This window comes from Oxyura jamaicensis, chromosome 2 (assembly GCF_011077185.1).
Source record: "Oxyura jamaicensis isolate SHBP4307 breed ruddy duck chromosome 2, BPBGC_Ojam_1.0, whole genome shotgun sequence".
NCBI lineage: Eukaryota > Metazoa > Chordata > Aves > Anseriformes > Anatidae > Oxyura > Oxyura jamaicensis.
The window spans coordinates 40,336,479-40,355,048 of record NC_048894.1 but is presented as its reverse complement, the minus strand read 5'-3'; the positions used below and the strand labels follow the sequence as shown (position 1 = coordinate 40,355,048).

The window sequence follows — 18,570 nt, the reverse complement described above, 5'->3', positions numbered from 1 at the left end:
TTGGCTCTTTTTATTATATAGTCATAAGGTTCTCAAGAGATGATACTCTGCTTTGTAGTTTGTTCTTTCACATCCACAGATCCTTTGAAAATCTTATTAGTTCTATAAAATCTGTATTATTTCAAGGGAAAAGACAAATACAGGGCAGTTTATATTATATGGTCTACTCTGTAATATGGTTTCACACTTTGACAGGAATGATAAAGGATTGTAGTCAATACTTTGATATGCAAAAGATATCCTTGTTAAGTTCTTAAAGTACATTTTGTTTTTAGCCACATGCTTTTGCAATCATTTCCAATTTTGCTGAAGATCCCAGTGGGTATGGTCTGTATCAGAGGTTCATGTTAACTTCTGTTTTATTGCACAGGCATGAGGAGGTACCTCTTATTACCCGTCCTCTTAGCAGAAAATTAAGATTACTCAAACTTTGTTAACCTCTGACATACTACTACTTCTTTCATTTTCTTCCATTGAGGATGGATCCATTTTTCCTTAAGTTGAGGCAAAGCTTCACATTCAGGAGCTCCTTCCCTGCATGGTAATTACACTGCATTATTTTCCTTTCACTTCTATATACATAATTTTTCTTGCAATTTTCAGGAACTATTTGCAGTTGTCAGTGGATTAAACGTCTTGTAGCTAAAGGATATGAAAGATATTTTCTGCCTTTGGTCACAACCAAAGCCTTTCACCTAAGTGAGCTTAGTTTAGGCTGGGCAGATGACTGCCTTTCAGATGTGGCCAAAAGTTTAGAAAGTCAGTGGCCAGAGGAAGCAGCCAGTGCTTAATGAAAATTGAGAGTTTGCATGGGTTTTGTCTGGACTGTTTCTTTTTCCTTGAAGGCAGAGACAAGGAAGGATGTACAATGATGCAGCATCAAATGAAGCATAGCAGAGACAACACTGAGACTGGATGCAGGAACAGAAGGAGATTTTCTTTCTTCGGTGGTACCTGATAGGATCTATTTTTACATAGAAATGTCACCTGACAGAACTCAAGGTAGAGGATATCCACGTAGTCTAGATGCAGCTAGAAAGAGGGAGCAGCTGAAGGCATGAGAGAAGAGGAGAAGCAGTCGAGGTAGTCTGAATGCACAGCTGTATTTAAAAATAGCAGTTGGAAGGAAGGGGTCCTTGAGGAAGGCGACTGTGGATGCATGTGGCTGTAACCACAGTGTAAAGACAAGCACTAATTGGCGGTGGGGAAATCAGGTGAAAGACAGACTTGTTATGATGGAGAACTCGGGAGAGAAAGTCTGAAACAGATGACAGCAAAGCAGAAGAGCGGCACCACAAAAAAAGGATGGCAAGATGGAGACTTGAGGCTGAGGAGGTAGAAGTATGCTATTAAGGAGCAAGGGGGGGAGCATAGTTAAAAGATGGTGGGCTGCAGCTGGGGAAAAAATAAAACAAAACAAAAACAACAGAAAACAAAAGGAAACAACATGAAGATCTGGAATCCCGAACAGTATGAGGAATAGACAGATGTCTGTGTCTGAACACTCCCTTTCTTTAAGTGCAGAGAAAGATATGTCAGAACACAGCTAGAAGAAAGAGCAATGCTTTCTGTTCTAGGACAAAGAAATACCATATTGACATAAAGCCAAAAAGGTCCTGAAGAAGAATCTTGAGACAAAGATCTCAGCATCGCTGTTGGAACAGAACAAAGATTAACGTGCCAAGCTGGAGAAAAGCTCTCCTAAAAGCTGTGGCTGTTGTGTTATCAGTACAATTATTTTGATCCCTAAGAAGAAAAGTGAGAGAATGACAAGCAAATGAAGATCTACAAACAACTATGAAGAAGTTAGGGTCATAACCTCTTAATATCTACATTTATCATACATCATATCGATATCATACAACAGCCATGTCTGTACTGGTAAATTAAATAGTGCTAGGAAGCATTCCCAGGACCTGAAAATTGATTGTACCTACTGTTATCTGTTCCTGGCATAGTATTGGCTTATATCTGCTGGAACTCACCTGAACTATTCCCAGTAAAGTTTGAAAGTTATCTTGGGATTATTCTGGATAGGTAGTTTGGAAGCAACTGCCATGCTCTGAAGGGTGAGAGAATTTAATAGCATGGCACCTTTCTGTGCCAGTTGGCCTCAGCAGTCTTGGGCATGTTTATTTTGCTTGCAGAAATATAGAAGTAAATGGCTTCCTTCAGTGGATGCAGTCTTTGGAAACTTAGGACGCTGACTGTTGTGGGTGCAAGTTGTGACAGTCAGTAAATAGGAATTATTAAAAAGGTTACTGAACTGAGATGTGGAAATGCTCTCTCGGATTTCCTCTTAATTTAGCATGAAGACATCATAGAAGAGCTAGTTAGAGAATATAAGCTTGGCTGAAGCATGAATTTGTTTTCATATACATTAATACAATCATAAGCAAAAGTAGGTCCATAAATAAGGCTCTTTCTTACAGAAGAGCAAGCTGTGAAGTTAAGGAAACAAGTTAGTGAGATCTGTAGGTAGTTTAAGTTGGCTGGACTAAATAGCCTTGACATTTAAAAGTAGAGAAAATACTTTAAAAGTATATACTGAAATGTGTCAAAACAAGGGGAAGCTCCAGAGTGAAGTAGGTAAGTAATGTGGCCCCTAACAAGATAAATACATATCTAGGATGGAACAGGGGTAAGGAGAAGACAGTGGAGGTGTGGAAGTTTTGTAGTGATTGTAATGTACAAAATGAAATTTCATGTGCTGCACTTTACATAACTCCTGGTCTAAAGTCAAGAAAACTTCACACTAGAACAGGTGCAGAAGGAAGACCATTTCTGAGAGCCTTTATTGTAGCAGAATAGACTAGAAAAGTGAAAACTGAGACATGCTAAGCCAGAATTAATAAATACATAAGGGAAGGAAGTGGGAGAGAGGAAGGCTAGTTAATTAACCTGAACAGTGCTGACACATTTACAAACTTAAGAATAACAATTTTCTGTTCTAGCAGAAAGCAGTCAGTTGATTCTGAAACTAAGTTAGATCATCCACGTTTCTAGAGGAGAAGCATACGCCTCTGTTGGCATTTTCTAAATGGGATCTGTTCTTAACCAGAAACACAGGCAGTGTTTTCTGAGGAACTTCAGGGATACACAAGAGAAGTTGCACTTTCTCTTCAAATATTGGAGCTTCTGAAGAGCCAAATACAACATTTTTGGAACAGACTGTGCAGGATATTTCAGTGGTTCTCCTCCAGCATATCATCATCCTCTCACCACGTATCCTGCTCTCACAGATCCTTCTGCTTCAGCTCTGCCATTTAGATTTGCTCTGCATTGAGTGAGTTTTGTATAGGCTCATCGTGGTCTTGCAATCACAGGTGCTGTGCTGGTGGTGTCCTGAATGACATCAGGTGTTCAGCTGTTTTGGGAAATCAAGCCCACACAGCAAGTTTATCTGAAAGAGTTTATCTCTGGGCAATGTAAGTTGTGTCTGACTGTATCAAAGTGTTGCATTAGATTTTTCATGCTGTGGTGTGTTACTGGAGCAGAACTTCATGGACAGCATTCAAAACATCCATCAGTGTGATGTTGTGAAATGTTTTGTTTATATGTGGCTGAACTTGAATGTGAGGTGATAATAATAACCCCAAATTGTGATGGAAATTAATTTGAATGTCTTTTCTGTTTCTGTTGGCCTTTACATGTTGCTATAAATACCGTATAGTTGAATGAATACCAGACTGATGAATGTGGAAGCCTGCCTGTCAGTGTTTCAAAGGGAAAGCTTTCAAATATAAATAGCCTTTAAAATATAAATAGTGAAATCTCCATACTGTATTTATCACTGACCACTTTCTCTTTCCTTTCATTGAGTCTCCCATTTTATTTTTAGTGATGCTTACTTAAAATAGTTTCTCAGCTTTCCTCTTGGTGATTAGAAGGCCACTCTGGAATCCAAGCAATTTTAAAGCCAGATGGTGAATGTGGAAAGTGTTCCTTGCTTGAGCAGGGAGTTTGAAATCTTGTCTGTCCTTCTTTACTAAAGCATCAGTGTAAAGCGAAACACGTTTCATCTCAGCTTTTTCCATTTGGTTGATTTCACATACATATTCTTGAGTTGGTTTCAGAATGTGATTCCAGCATTGTTCAAGACCTCTGTTTCTTCTTATGTTGATGTTATTCCCTCACATATGTTTATAGCTATGGTTTTAGTTGACTTGTTAAAGTCAATAGTCTTCACAAATTTCACTGTGTTGGCAGCAGCCATGTTATTTATTTATTTTTTGGTTGGAATTCCATGAATTCTGGAGATCACCTCAGATGCATGTGAAGCAATCTGAAACGGTTAAAGTTTTGTTGGTTTGTGGGCTTTAGCTTCCTACAACTGCAACCTGCTGTCTACTTACCACTTGTGTTGTTACTTTTTTTTTCCTCTTCTTTTTGTGCAATAATATATACGTAATTTTAAAGCAGGGTTCAATCTAGCATTAACCACGCTGCTGTTTGGTAGGGTTTGCAGGCCCAAGCTGATCTTCTGTCATTACTTGCCTGAAGGGACAGCTAATGCATCACTTGGTTCTTTTCTCCTAAGTTCAGGTTGAAGAAAGGTAAGTCTCATCGAGGACCAGCTGCTTTAAGCATCACGGTTTGCACTGAGGTTGCCTTGTTCCATAACTGTGCATCACTACTCATCCTTCAGTACCTTCCCAAATGGGTGGGAACGTCGTCACCATGGCATCCTTGTGGCAAGCAAGAGAGAGGAAGGAGAAAGTGAAGAGAAAATGGGATTTAAGGCTGGAAAGAAAATTTTGAAAACCTATTAGCAGCTCTCCATTGTATTTACAGCCCTTGAAATCACCAGGTGCCCATCCCAGCTTCTTTAGAAGTACTGGGATTTGGCATAACCTGCAGGCAACAGGCTGACCAACACTTCTGCTGCAGAACCTCTGAGATACAACTGGCCCACCTGTTTAAGAACTAGCTCTAGAGGGCAAGATGAAATAATTGCATGGCAGCTTCACACAGAAGCGATGTTCACCAGAGAGCAGTGTGTTCAGCCTGGTAGCTGGGCGTGAGGATCCACCCTGGAATGATCACAAAGAGGGTCATCTGGGGGGCCCTGGAGCACAGTGGTGCCAAGGTCTTTGCTTGGGTTTCTCATGGTGTTTGTGGAGTCCCAAGAGCAGGGATCTGGGAGCTAAAAGTCATTAGGATGAGAGATGACATTCCTGTCTCTTACTGAGTCTGTGCTACTGTAGTCACCCCATGAGACCACTTGCCTTGGATTCCTTGCATGTGTAGGGAGGCAAGGGAAGAGCAGGAGTGTGTTCTGCAGCTGTGCTTGAGATGTCCAGGATGCGCTGCCTTTGGTCTATTAGGAAATCCCTGAAACAGCCAGCTGCTAAAGCTCTTTTCCTTTCCGTGTGGCGGGGGGGCGGGGGTGTTTTTCCTGCCAGTACGCTGTCATAAAGATGCTTCAACTTTACATCTGAGCAGCTTGCTAATGCATCCTAGTAATGACAGGTAAAATGGTCTGTGTTCATGTGGCTCCTAGACTTTGGGGAATCATAGAATCATTTAATCATTGATCTTTATATTTATGCTTCAAGGCATGCCAGCATCTGTAAGCTTTTTGTTAGTTTTAAATGCGATTTGTGTAGTTTTATTTTTATACAGTGCCTTGGGATGCTTACTGTAGAAGGCTCTTAAAATAGGTATAGCTTAATGTGCTGTTCAGACTTCTCATTAATCTGCTTGTCTTCACTCTTACCCAGAGGTAAAATACAAAGCCTACGAAGTGAGGAGTCTGGAATAAAATGATAGAAAATGGGGCTCTGAAATAAAGACATTTAGCACAGAGGACTCAGACTAGTGGTGGAGGAAACAGAACAGGATGTTCAGAAAGTCCAAGCCCTTTGGCATGAATTAAGGAGCTTGGAACATAAGCAGGGCTACAGCGAATTTGTGAAACAATGTTTGTCTTCCTAAACTGAATGCTGGAAAGCATCCACTTCACACTTCTCCTTTGCCAGCGCCCTGATATCTATTGTAGCACTCATCTTCTGGCTTCTTTATTTTCAGAGAGACATTTGACTTTGTGTTTAGAAGTTACTTGTGCTTCCCGCTTTCTTCTGGTATTAATACAATCTTCTTGTGGCTATGGAACTAAAATTTGGAGTGCCGGTCTTTGTCCCTGCTGTGCTGCACTGTATCTGGTGTTTGTGTTTAACTGCAGAAATGGGCTTAGAGGCTCCGCTTCCACTTTGTTTCACGAGGGCTTTGTCTGCATTGGTAAATCAGCAGGGCCAGGGCTTGTATTTGAGTATTTTATTATGATTCCCCCTGTACTCGGCTCTGGTGAGTCTGCACCTCGAGTACCGCGTTCAGTTTTGGGCCCCTCGCTACAAGAAGGACATGGAGGTGCTCGAGCGAGTCCAGAGGAGGGCTACGAAGCTGGTGAAGGGCCTGGAGAACAAGTCTTACCAGGAGCGGCTGAGGGAGCTGGGACTGTTTAGCCTGGAGAAGAGGAGGCTCAGGGGCAACCTTATCGCTCTCTACAGGTACCTGAAAGGAGGCTGTAGCGAGGTGGCGGTTGGTCTGTTCTCCCACGTGCCTGGTGACAGGACGAGGGGGAATGGGCTAAAGTTGCACCAGGGGAGGTTTAGGTTGGATATTAGGAAGAACTTCTTTACTGAATGGGTTGTTAGTCACTGGAATAGGCTGCCCAGGGAAGTGGTTGAATCACCATCCCTGGAGGTCTTTAAAAGATGTTTAGATGCAGAGCTTAGGGATATGGTTTAGTGGAAGATTTGTTAGCGTTAGGTCAGAGGTTGGACTCGGTGATCTTGGAGGTCTCTTCCAACCTAAACTATTCTGTGATTCTGTGATTCTGTGATTCGGTGATTGCCCATATCATTTAATTTCTAGCACACCCCATGACAAGGTTTTGGCCTGTGCCAACAAGGACATTCCCAGATGACACCTGTGGTGTGACTGAGGGAGAAGGAGGCTAAGGAAGGCCTTACTGAAAAGGTAACTGTGTTTTGGAGGGCAAAGGAGTTTAGGCGTATGGCATTGTGCTGGCTGGATCCCCTGAACATCTGGGTCCTGGTGCCTGCTATGTACTAGACCAGTCTCTCTCAGGCTTAGCGTTTGAGGAGGATGCTGCAATGCAAGCTTCGGCTTCCTAACCACATTGGTAGCGCTGTTAGCAGCAGTGTCAAGCCGCCACCGCCTCCTCCTTCCCGTGGGCCATCTGCTGAGGCTTACAGCACCGTTTACGTAGCACCAACATCTTTTCTCTTTGGATAAGAGCTAGAACAGGGGCACAGCGCAAACTTTGTGTCAAGCTTGGGTGAGTTTTCCAGAGCGTGGTCTTCCATAATGCAGCTAACTTGCAGGCAGAGATGCAGCAGTGGCTCACAAGGCCCATGTTGTCACAGGCCCAAAGCAGCAACTAAGATAAATAATTACTGCTGTGGTATGTATGTGTTTACTTATCACACAGGGGCGCAGTTAATTACACATACAGATCACACATTTGTTTGCACACATGGATCTTTTTGAACCTCACACCCATAGGTTCTTTCTTCAGGTTTGGATGGGAACGCTGTATGGGAAAATAGGTGGTGTTTACTTCTCTCTGTGGGATTGCCGTCTATGAAGACCTCAGCACTGCAGATGCTTTGGCTGAGCATGTTCTTCCAAAAATTGCTTGTATAGGCTATACCTTTACATGCGATACTTGTTACAGTCCTGCATTGCTCTCTTTCTTTGTTTTCTGTTGTCTTGGTTCATAGCTGGAAACACAGAAGTTATTTAAACCAAGGTCTCCCTCAGTCAGTATTGAAAATGCGTTTTCATTAGTAGTACATGGCGTGCTACTAGAGTGCACATCAGTAGTAGCTGTAGGCTGTTGTCCGGAAAATTATAGGATTGGTTGCACAGTGAACACATATTTGGTCTCAAGATTTAAGCTCCTGAGCTGGTTTTTGGTGCCTCTGGAGCAGCGTTGTAGGAACCCCTGCTGAGTCACTGGACGAACCAGTATAGCTCTTCTTCACCATGGTGCTTTCTGTCCAGTGCTGCTATTGTGGGGATTAGAGATGCTGAGCAAAAGGGATTTTGTTGTGTCAGTGCTAGGTGAAACGATGGTCTGGTGAGCGCTTTATTTGAGGCCACAATGGCAACAGTCATGCAGAAATGAAAAGGAAGAGCTTCAGAGAGGTGCAGAGCCAGGTATATATAAACCACGTTTACAGTTGTTGCCAGTTTATGTTCTGCTCTCAGTATTTATTAGCTGAAGAGATGAAAAGTCAATCTGGAAGGGATTGTGCTGACTACAAGTTTCTGTAGCCCTTGGTGGTGCCAGCTGCAAAAATAGGCGAATCTGGCTGCAGAGGCAGGGCGTGATTGGGCAGCCCCAGTGCAACTGCTGCCCCGCGGGGCTTCGGCAGGTTTTGGCTGGCAGCCGTGAAATGCGTCTCCTGGGGGAGGACAGCGTTGCAAACAAACCTTGCCCTTCCCTATCAGTGAATTCCTTTGGTAGTAGGCTGGCACCCAAACATCTAAACATAATCATGACAGAGATGCAGCGAGTTTCTTTTTTTACTCCCCCCCCATCTTTGAGATGGGGATGGGGGTTTTACATTGTTTTCGTTGATCCGTATCTCCTGTATGACTCTTCAGAAGGTCTCGTTATAGCAGCCACTCATTAGTGGTGGCAGTGTACCTGGCTGAAGGCCCAGTAAAAACACATTTCTCAATTTCACTCTCTTACGTGGCCTAAACCAAATACTCACGGCTTCCCATTGACTTAAGTGGCTGTTGGTCGGATCAAGCCGCTCAGCCGTAGGAAATGGAGCACTGGGGGAGTAGCTCCTATTTTTCCTGTTGAGCTTAGTTTTCTTAGCAGAAGAACTGAAAGGTCCCCTGCACCTCAACCCAAAAGAGTAGCTTTGAAACAGGTTACGTGTTTACAAATGTGAAGAGATCAGCATTAGAAGTAATAACCCTTTAAAGTCTTCATGAATGCTTTGGAGCACTGCAAGAATAAGAAATCTCAATAAGAGCCAGTCTCTCCTGCAGGCAGAAAGTGGACCACAGTACATGCAGACAGACCAGTGCCAGCTCACACAAGCTGTAATGACACTTAAACTGTTGCTGAAGGAAGTATACAGGTCGGTGGGTAGGTCTCCCCATGCCATACCAAAACTCATGTTGCTGTATGACCTCCTCCTTTAGTACCTCCTGTAACAAGATTAAAGTCAGCGCTGCTTTGCCTGCCTGGCTCCTTCCGGAGTACAGGGGACAAATGGTCAGTGAAACCCTGAGCACACAGAAAACAACGAGAGATTCATACTCATCTCATTGCAATGATTTTGGGGCTTTTCTATGCTTCCCTGCAGGACAGATTACTGTGTTGCCTCAGTTTCATTAGTGCTGTTCAAACAGCAGTTTTTCAGTCCCTACCCTCAGACAAGTGCCAAAAATCACAGATGTGGAAATGGTGGACACTGTGATTTTTCACAGTGTTCATGACAAAAAGGCAGTTGGCTTCTGAGATCAGAGGCATCTTTAAATAAGAAAAAGCTCTTTAAGCGTATGCTCTTTTGTAAAGGCAACTTCTCATTCAGAAGACCGCAGTCAAGTGCAAGTACCCCCAGCTGGAGCCCTCATTCCTCTGCTGCAGTGTGGTCTTGCTCCTGGTTGGAGTTGATGGGCTTGCTTGAGCCACTTCAGCTCATTGCCCAGGGTTTTCATCAGCTTCTGAATTTTATTTGTTTTCTGGAGTTTGTTCTCTTAAAAATATGGTAGACATCAGTAGAAAAACAACTGAAATAAGAAATATTGGATTTGTTTTCTTTTTTGATACTGTATAAAAAATAACGGACATATATTATTATACCCAGAAAAATACTCTGCATTATAAGTACTCTGCAGGAAGGGAAGGGTCATGAGCTGAAAACACAATTTACAGTACAACTCCGTGTATGTTGTCAGGGAATCATTCCAATGCAGCCCAGCAATGGCACAGAGATTTCGGGGATTATGTTCAGATTAAATGTCAGCAAGAGCGGAGCCTTGGCAGTGGGCCAGGAAGGTCATATGAGGCAAGTCCCAAACTTTTACACTTAAATAAAACTCTGTTCTACTTAATATACGTAATATGCTGCAAATCTTAACGCAGCTAATGACTTCGGTTAAGAAATCTCATCAGAACTTGATATTTTTGTTTGTTTGTTTGTTTTTTAATTTAGTTTGGGAACTTTTTCCAGTTTATTGGTATTTAAGACATTGTCAGCAATTTTGTTTGGGTGTTGCACATGTACTGTAGATCTCTTTTTCTATGTAGCATGACATAAAGAAACGTTAGTCCAAAACTGCCACAGCTCTTTAAAATTTTCATTTTTAAACTTACACATAAGTGGAATGATAATCTGCTAATACTTGCACAGCCATTATTACTACACAGAAACATCCTTGTTATTTGTAAAATGGAAGTCGAATTGCTAGAGCTCCATGGTATTAAAAGGAGAATACTTTATTATTGAGGGGGAATGAAAAAAACAGGTACAAATTATATAGTTGGGAATTGTTTTTTCTTTTTATTTGTCTGTGGTTGTTCTGTTCCATTCCAAAATACCTGTGGAATTTTGAAGGAATATGCTGACACTCTTGTACGGCATTAAGAGTGGCTTATTTTGGTTTAATATGATCCTCTTTTGCAACAGATTGATTTTTAACTACAACAGGGCACTCTTACTCTGGGGGATATCTACCCGTGGAGTTGCAGTACCTTAGCTACAGCCCTTGAAATGAATACTCTTTTAATCTACTTGCCATCTCTGAAAATGAAACCATTTTAAAGTTAACATATTGAATCCTTTTAATACTCCAAATGTGATCCTCCCACTACATACAATTATGAATATAGGATGGATTTTATGTCTCTTTTCCCTTGCTCCGTGGCACTGAATTCTGCAGTATGGTGAGCACTTCATGCACATCAGGTGTTACCGAGAGCATTTTAAAGAGACTTCTTTGGATGTGCCCAACATACTGAATCAAATCACAGCTGTTGGATTTGGTTTTGCCAATGAGCTTCAATATATGCTGCATTACTCCAAAATGGCCTCATATAAACAGGAGCAAAACTTGGAGCCAAAGCAGCAGACTGTGGATTCAAGGTTCCAGCTTTCATTTCTAATGATATATACCCCATATTTGTAAACCTATTTTTAGGTACACTGTATACACACAAGTACATGTTAATATACACATGTATGTATGTATAAATGTGTTTGTATTTGTGCACTGAAGTTTATTTTCCCTTTCCTCCTCTGTCTTTTCCCACCTTCCCTGCTGCAGTGATTTTGCTGACTAAATCCAACTTTGGCATAGGAGGATCTACAAACTGATCTGAAGTTTATTAAGAAAGGAAACTGGGAGATAACAATTCCAACTGTTATCAGAAAGGGTCCCAGTGATAACTGTGGGGTCAGAAATCAGACTAAGAGTGCTGCAAGACGTGGCTGGCTGCGGTAGCAGGGCACCAGGCTGGGTGACCAGGGGTCCTGAAGCAGAGGTGCTGCTGAGTTTGGCGATTAAAGCAGGTCCAATCCTTTTGTTGTTTATGAAGGATAACAGGATGCAAGCCTGAAAATTTCAACACTTCTTTTAAGTGCGGATATAAAAACTTGTAACTTACAAATGAGTCCCTTAACTAGGATAATTAATAAGGTAAATTGATAAATACGTTTAATAAACACCTTATGTCCTACTATTTACTCTGAATTAGGAAATAAGTAGGACTTTTCTGTTATTTTTATTAGATCGTAATTTAATGTACAGTCAGTGAAGTTGAACCGCCCTACAGCCTGAGACTTACAGTAATAAATCAAACCTTATTTAGTCATTTGAAGGTAATGTGACAACAAATAGCCTGTTAGCATGTTATTTTTTTACTATAAAATATGCAAATATATAAATGATCATACTTCTGTCTAGGTAATATTTAAAAAACATGACTCAGAGTGTTTCTCTTACAAATTGACTTTCATAACAGCAGTCTCACATCTGCAGAATGTTTTTTTTCAGAACCCTCCCTCTGTTTCACAACAAAATGTGCGTTCAGCTTGGGAATGTGTTCATAGTGAATCTTCATTTACCTTCCTAAGAAACATTTCTATATTCTCTAAGGTTTCATTTTTTTAAGATAGTTACTTCATGACTTGCTGGGCTCTTGTTTGAGTGGCTGTAACTGGCTGGTGGCTATGGTGCTGCTGAGTTCTGTAGTTTACCTCAGCTGTGTTGTTGTTTATGAAGGGTGCAGTTAGAGCCCCTTTTTTCCCACCTTTTGCACCATTTCCATGACTAGCTTCTGTGGATGTTTTTGCCCATGATGCTCATGAGGACGACGGGGCATGAGATCTGCATCAGTGTGCCACGGTGGGTGCAGGCGACCCACGTGTGCTGACCACCAAGCTGGGAATGATATATTTAAGCATATGAAGATGGAAGGATTAAATTCCATTTAACTCTGCAGTTCTGGCTGTGCTGTCTTAAGGGTTTCTCTTTATAAAACCACGTAGCATTATTAAGCACCAATTTGCTGGGTAAAATAAGCAGGTGTGTTTTGGGTGTAAGCAAGGGGTTGTAGCCTGAAATGTTGCTTCAGATGCTTCGTTAGTCAGGCTGTTCATGATTGCAGTGACGAGATTATTCATGGTAGGCTCCTCGATGTGACAATGGCCCTTTGTTTTAAGTCTGCATTGCATATGTATTACACTTCCGATTTGCAGATTGCTCCTCTGCTAGGAAACAGCATTGCAGCAGGGAACAAAAAGTGAAGGTCAGTGCTGCTAAATTCAGGATGTTACTCAGTGCTGGAAATAATTGGGAAGGTTCATAGTTGAATTAAAAGCTTTAATCATGACTTTCATTGAGATGATACTGCTTCCTATTGTTCCTGAGGTTGTTTTTTGTTTTGTTTTTAGGATTTTGTTTGTGTGCAGGGTTGTTTTTTTTTCCTTACTCTCTCTGCTGATTAGAACTGGGTAAATCTGGGTAAATCCTGCTAAGAGCATTTCATTATTCATGACCATCCAGGAGTCGTTCTCTCATGATAGTGGTGGTCCTTTACATGCACATAATTTTGCTTAAGGAGAGGAAGAAAAAAACAGCATTTATTTAGAATTTGGATTCAATTTCAACATTTACTTGTAACTTTTTTTTTTTTTTTTTTTTTTTTTAAATAAACTGATGCTTGTTTCCATGAAATAACTGCTTTCAAGTCCCTATGTTTCAAGGTGATTATCTCCTGCTGGAATGTGGTTGCTCTTTGCAGCACAACCATGTTCGGTGTGTTTCAAGCTCTGGTAATGCTTTCTATGTTCATATGGTTAGGATTTGTCCCCTGTACAAACCGTCAGTCCAGCTGCAAGCACAGCAAGGTGAGCCCCACACCTTTCCCTCGAGGGGAGCCCCCCTGTCTGATCTTTCTGCCTTGTAGGCAGAACCTGATGGGGCATCCATCCCTCCCGGGGCATGAGCTGGCACACAATTTTGTGGCAGCTCTCCTGGCTGCCTGGTGAGGAGGCCAGGTTGTCTGTCCATCAGGTCGGTGATGATAGGTGGATGCAATGCTCCCCTTTCCCTGGGGAGTAAGCACCACTTGCTGCAGCAGAAGGCTGACATTACCACGCTTCTTGTGGAGGGCGTCAGCAGCTTGTAAGGAGAACACAGAGCAAACTCTGTTCCTGAAAAGCACGTCTGCAGCTGAAACCATCCTTTTGTTTTTAGTTCTTTGTTGCCAGATTTTACCCTGGGAACTCGGAGGTTTCCATATGTTTTTGTTTGAAGCCATGCTGTTCTGTGTAAGGTGAACAAGGCTCAAAATAAACTCAGTGCAGACATTGCAGGAGCTCTGTACTTTTTTTTTTTTTCAAATAAAATATTGCTTAATATATTCCAAAGGAAAAGATTTTAGCTATGAATTTTCAGCCCAAATACAAATCTGATTTCCAGGTAATTTTGTTCCAAGTTAGTTTAATATTTACACACTTACTTTCAGTGATAAAAGAAGCAGCTAATTTTTTGACAGGAAGAATAAAGGGTTTGACTCTCCTGGATTGTGTGAGGCGTTATGACATTTCTTCTGAATGTGCAGCATTCAAATTATACATCAGTAAAGTAATACTACATTATGCTATCTGCACTTGTACAAGCAATTTCATAATCTTAGTAAAATATACAATGATCTGAAGGCTGCTTGCTTGTATATATTGTAGTTCTGTATAACACTACACAAATTCTCATCTATAGTTATTACATTATTTGTAAGTACTCTTGACATCAAATACAAAAATTGTGGGTTTTAATTTTTTTTTTACTGTGCATACTGTGAGATTTGGTGATCTCCAAAAGCATTCAGATAGCAGCTGGCAAAAATGCTTTCACTGTCATCATAGAGATAATCAAATTGAGAATACTGAAACAGCAATAAACTTTGAGAATCATTCACTTTAAAATGAGATTAAATTGGAATGGGACTTTTTAATATAGTTTGACCTAAAAAGTTATGAGGTTAGTGGTTATAGATTACTATCTTTTCACATCTAGGTCAGGGCTATTTAAATTGCAGACTTCCTTCTAGATTTGGACCATGAGTATTTTTGACCTGCCTATGACTATGTGAAGTTTCTCAGATGTTGTTAGAAACATGGTACTTCTCGCTGATTTTCCAGTATCTTGGAGAGAAAATTCACCATGTCTATTTGTCAGGGTTGTGTACGCCTCCTGGATAACCATGAAGAGGCAGATCCCATACACTACAAATAGCTGAACAGGCTTTAGTAAATGAACTGAGTAATGCAGGTTAATATAGTGCTATTTTGTTATTTAGCACAAAAGATTCATTTATGAATGAAAGGCAAAGATACGTATATATTAAACTACAGGACTCTGTTCTTAGTGAACTCCTTGATATAGCATTTTTTTCTCTTTTTCTTTTTTCTTTTTTTTCATTTTTTCAGGATAAATAATTTATATGAAGACATTTCAAACCTTTGCTGTTGTGATCAGAAACTTAGTTACCTAGTTTAATGGGAATGGTTTCTGTGGTGTACTTGAAGAAGCTGTAAGAATTCAATGTTGTTTATGAGCATTATTGATGCCGCAAAATGTATCGGGAGTTGGCAGCACAGACTTTTGACCCTTTGTGTTATGTTTGTAAAAGTGCAAAATTAGTAATAATTACACTGTGACTCTGATGATATGTGTAAGCTGTAAATGTAGAGCTCGGAAATGATCTCCTTGGCGTTGCTAAGTATCAAATTTCAGTTGTCTTATTTCTTCTTGTCTTTTGAGAAGTCCAGATAATTCTATTGTATTTGTAATTGCAATTTTACAGCAAATACCAGATGTTAACTCTTTTCAGCAGGACCACTAACACAATTACTGCCATGTTCACAGCAGGAGCAGAAATGTTGAAAATAAAATCCTCCCATGTCCAGTTTCCACAAAGCTCTTAAGGGGGATGGTCACATGAAAATACTCTCTTAAAATTGTTTGACAGTGCCATTCAAAAATGAAATTTTGTTATCCTGCTTGTTAGCTCAAGCACGACCAGATAATGATAATCCTTAAACATGTGGTTATTAGTTGCTCATTTTATTAGTAATGCTACTATTTCATTCTCTCACTGTAGCTCTCCAAAGCAGTCTATGTATTTTGTATTTCTCTTTCACTGTCATAAAGTGCTTTTTCTTCTTTAATTTCCATATAGAAAAGTATACGAAACTTAAACACACAACTTTAATAGGGAAGAATAAGAAGGAAAATAAGATAATCTAACCCTAAAAGTAAAGGACAAAATGATGTCTAAAATGTAAGTAAACCTCTTGACTAAACTTTGAAATATTTATCTAGACAAGCGTGGTAACTCTTTGCTGTGTGAGCACTGTAAAAAAGAAAATCTCAATTTGCCTAAGGCTGAAGCATATCGCTGCTAGAGATAAGTCATTGTTATCTGTGGAACGTTCAATAACCCATAGGTAACAATCATCATCTTATTCTAAATGGTAGTTAGTTTATTTGTATCAAAATTTGTTTCTTAACATCTTCATGAGAGATTTTTTTCTTAATGTGGAATGTAAATAAATAAATAAAGGCACAAAACCACTACCACTAAAACCTTTTTTTGTTTACTTCTAAAAGAACTTCCTTGGTTCACAACTATAAGCATATTCTTAGCAGTACTTTACCCAAAGGTGTATTCTTCCCTTTCTCTTTTTTTTTGTTAACGTCCTGCAATAAGTACACCTCAAGAGTGTCTTTGCTTCCTTCCTACCTTCCCCTGTATGTGGGGTTATATCTTCTGTACACAGAGACATCAAAATACTCATCTATTGACGTTTGTTCTCAACACTTCTGGAGATCAGCGTTGCCCTGAGATAGAATTTGTCCGTTATTCCACTTAGCACTAGATAAAATAAATCTTCTTGCTTAGTTGGAATGGAAATTTATTTCCATTTCCAGAGGGGTGCAATTGCTCAGTCCTCAATTTTGTTGAGACTTCCTGGATGCCTAGCATGATTGTTTGCCGTTACCGTAAGACTTTGCAACGCTACATTTCCCTATATACCCCTATCTGGACAATTGACGTTGAACAAGTGATGGTACTGTACTCTCATCAGCAACAGATTTGAATCATGAGGAGTGCTTTTGATTGGTTGCAGTCTTGTGTTTTGGAATGTAGCTGATGTCTTGGGTCAGCTGCCAATACACCGATGTGCAGTGATACTTGAGATGTCACTGAATGTGTCCCATTTGGGCTCCGGCCATGGCTGTAGAAGTGTGTCTTCTGTGGGAGATAATCCCTAATGAGATTGCTGGGAAGGTGTAAGGAAGCAGGGAGTAGAGTGAAGTCATTCTGTCATTTAAACTCATATTAGTATCTTGGTGTTTTTTGTTGTTGTTAGTGGTGTTGTTTTTTTTCAACCTTGTGCATTTGACTTTTTTCCAACATTATAAGACTTAAATATTTCTTGAAAAGGGTACCAGATAGGCAGCAGATATATCAGCCAATAATAAATTGTCTTGGCATTCATCTTGTCTTTCAAATGATCAAAACTTAATATTTTTCCTTAGCCTTTTTTATGTGAGGATTAACAGATGTTAAAATGTCCTTTACTTTGGTTTATACTTCCTCATTATAAAACTGAAGACTTCTTAGGGAGGTTCAGAGCAGTTTGCAATGCATTTCCTCTTGGATGAAAGCCAGAGGATTCCAGCATGGTCGTTCTGGCACAGTAGGTCTGTTTTATAAAAACAGGTGTCTACGTGTGTGTAATAAATCTAGTTATACTGATAAATCTGAACAGATTAATTTAAAAGTGTGTATTACAGTGAGCAAGAATGGTAATTTACCGTGTCAATAAAAAAAAGTATAAGAATCATTTATGCAATCTATGTAATGTACAGTAATTCTGTAATGTAATGGATCCTCTGTGTGAGACACTTCAACATTCTGTTCAAGATGTTTTTGATTAGTTGTTTGTGTATTTTCTTTTATCCCTCTCTGTCTTTCAGTTGAAATCTGCAAGCCTCGTTCTCCTCTTGCTCACAGTGGTATCAAACAGCCAGCTTAGCCAGCTATAGTTCATGACAACAGGTGTAAAATTAATGAGGAAACAGAGAACTGAATCATGCGGATTAAGAATATATGTAGTAAACTACAATTATCAGCAGGGTTACATTATCAAAGAGTCACTTTGCCAAATGATGTTCCAGTCTGCTCTTAGAAATCAAGAAAGCTTCTTAATTCTTCTCATATCACTTACATATGACTGTTGCTAGTTAAATTACTAAAATTCATCTGTGTCTCGGGTATTCTAGAAACCTCTGAGAAATGGACTGGCCATTTTACTGCAATGTGTTTCATCATTAGCATTGCGACTTTTTAAATACATTTTCTTAGAAATTTTTGAGGTCTCAATCCTTACATCAGCTTAATGCTCCATAGGATTGGCGTAATTACAGGCCTGCCTTCCTCCTGATCAGGATACCCAGCCAGAGCTAAGGGTAGCCTTAAGGGTAATCACTTTTCTCACTTATTTTCATACTGCTTTGATCACCCCAAGCTTGTTCATTATGCTTAGATTCAGCTGTAATTACATTTTGGAACCAAGAGGATGAATGAAACACGATTTACAGTGTTGCAATTGCTGTTGCTTTTTCATGCATTTTGGGTGTGGAGGTCTTTTGTTATATACTGCAAATCTCTCCCAGGTGAAAGTAATAAAGATGGCAGGAAGAAAACCATGATGCTGATGACCATGCTTATAGAGTTGTGTGATAATCCATTCTAAATCAAATGATGATGTTCAATAAACAAACACCTACTGGAAAGAAAAAAAGCTCTGGGATGTCTACACTACCCACTCAGTAATACTGCATTTCCCTCAATTGCCATATGTGTAATTTGAAAATAATTGCACCTAAATCAGCAAAACTATATTACAGCTCTAGAAAAGACAGGAATTAACTCATGCTAGTTGGTTACTGGAGACCTGCAAAAAATGCCACTACACACTGTGAAGGCACAGCATATTGTAGTCT

General features: G+C 40.2%; 1 protein-coding gene across 5 annotated transcripts in view; it reads left to right on the top strand.

The window, feature by feature from the left end:
- THRB (thyroid hormone receptor beta) overlaps positions 1–18,570 on the top strand; it is a 129,538-nt gene that overhangs the window by 15,708 nt on the left and 95,260 nt on the right. For 2 of the 5 annotated variants that reach the window (XM_035317152.1, XM_035317153.1), the window contains one exon: positions 3,327–3,428. The exons of the other annotated variants lie outside the window; for them this stretch is intronic. The gene's annotated coding sequence lies outside the window, so the exon portion shown is untranslated. The remainder of the gene's footprint in view (positions 1–3,326; positions 3,429–18,570) is intronic. 5 annotated transcript variants of the gene reach the window in all.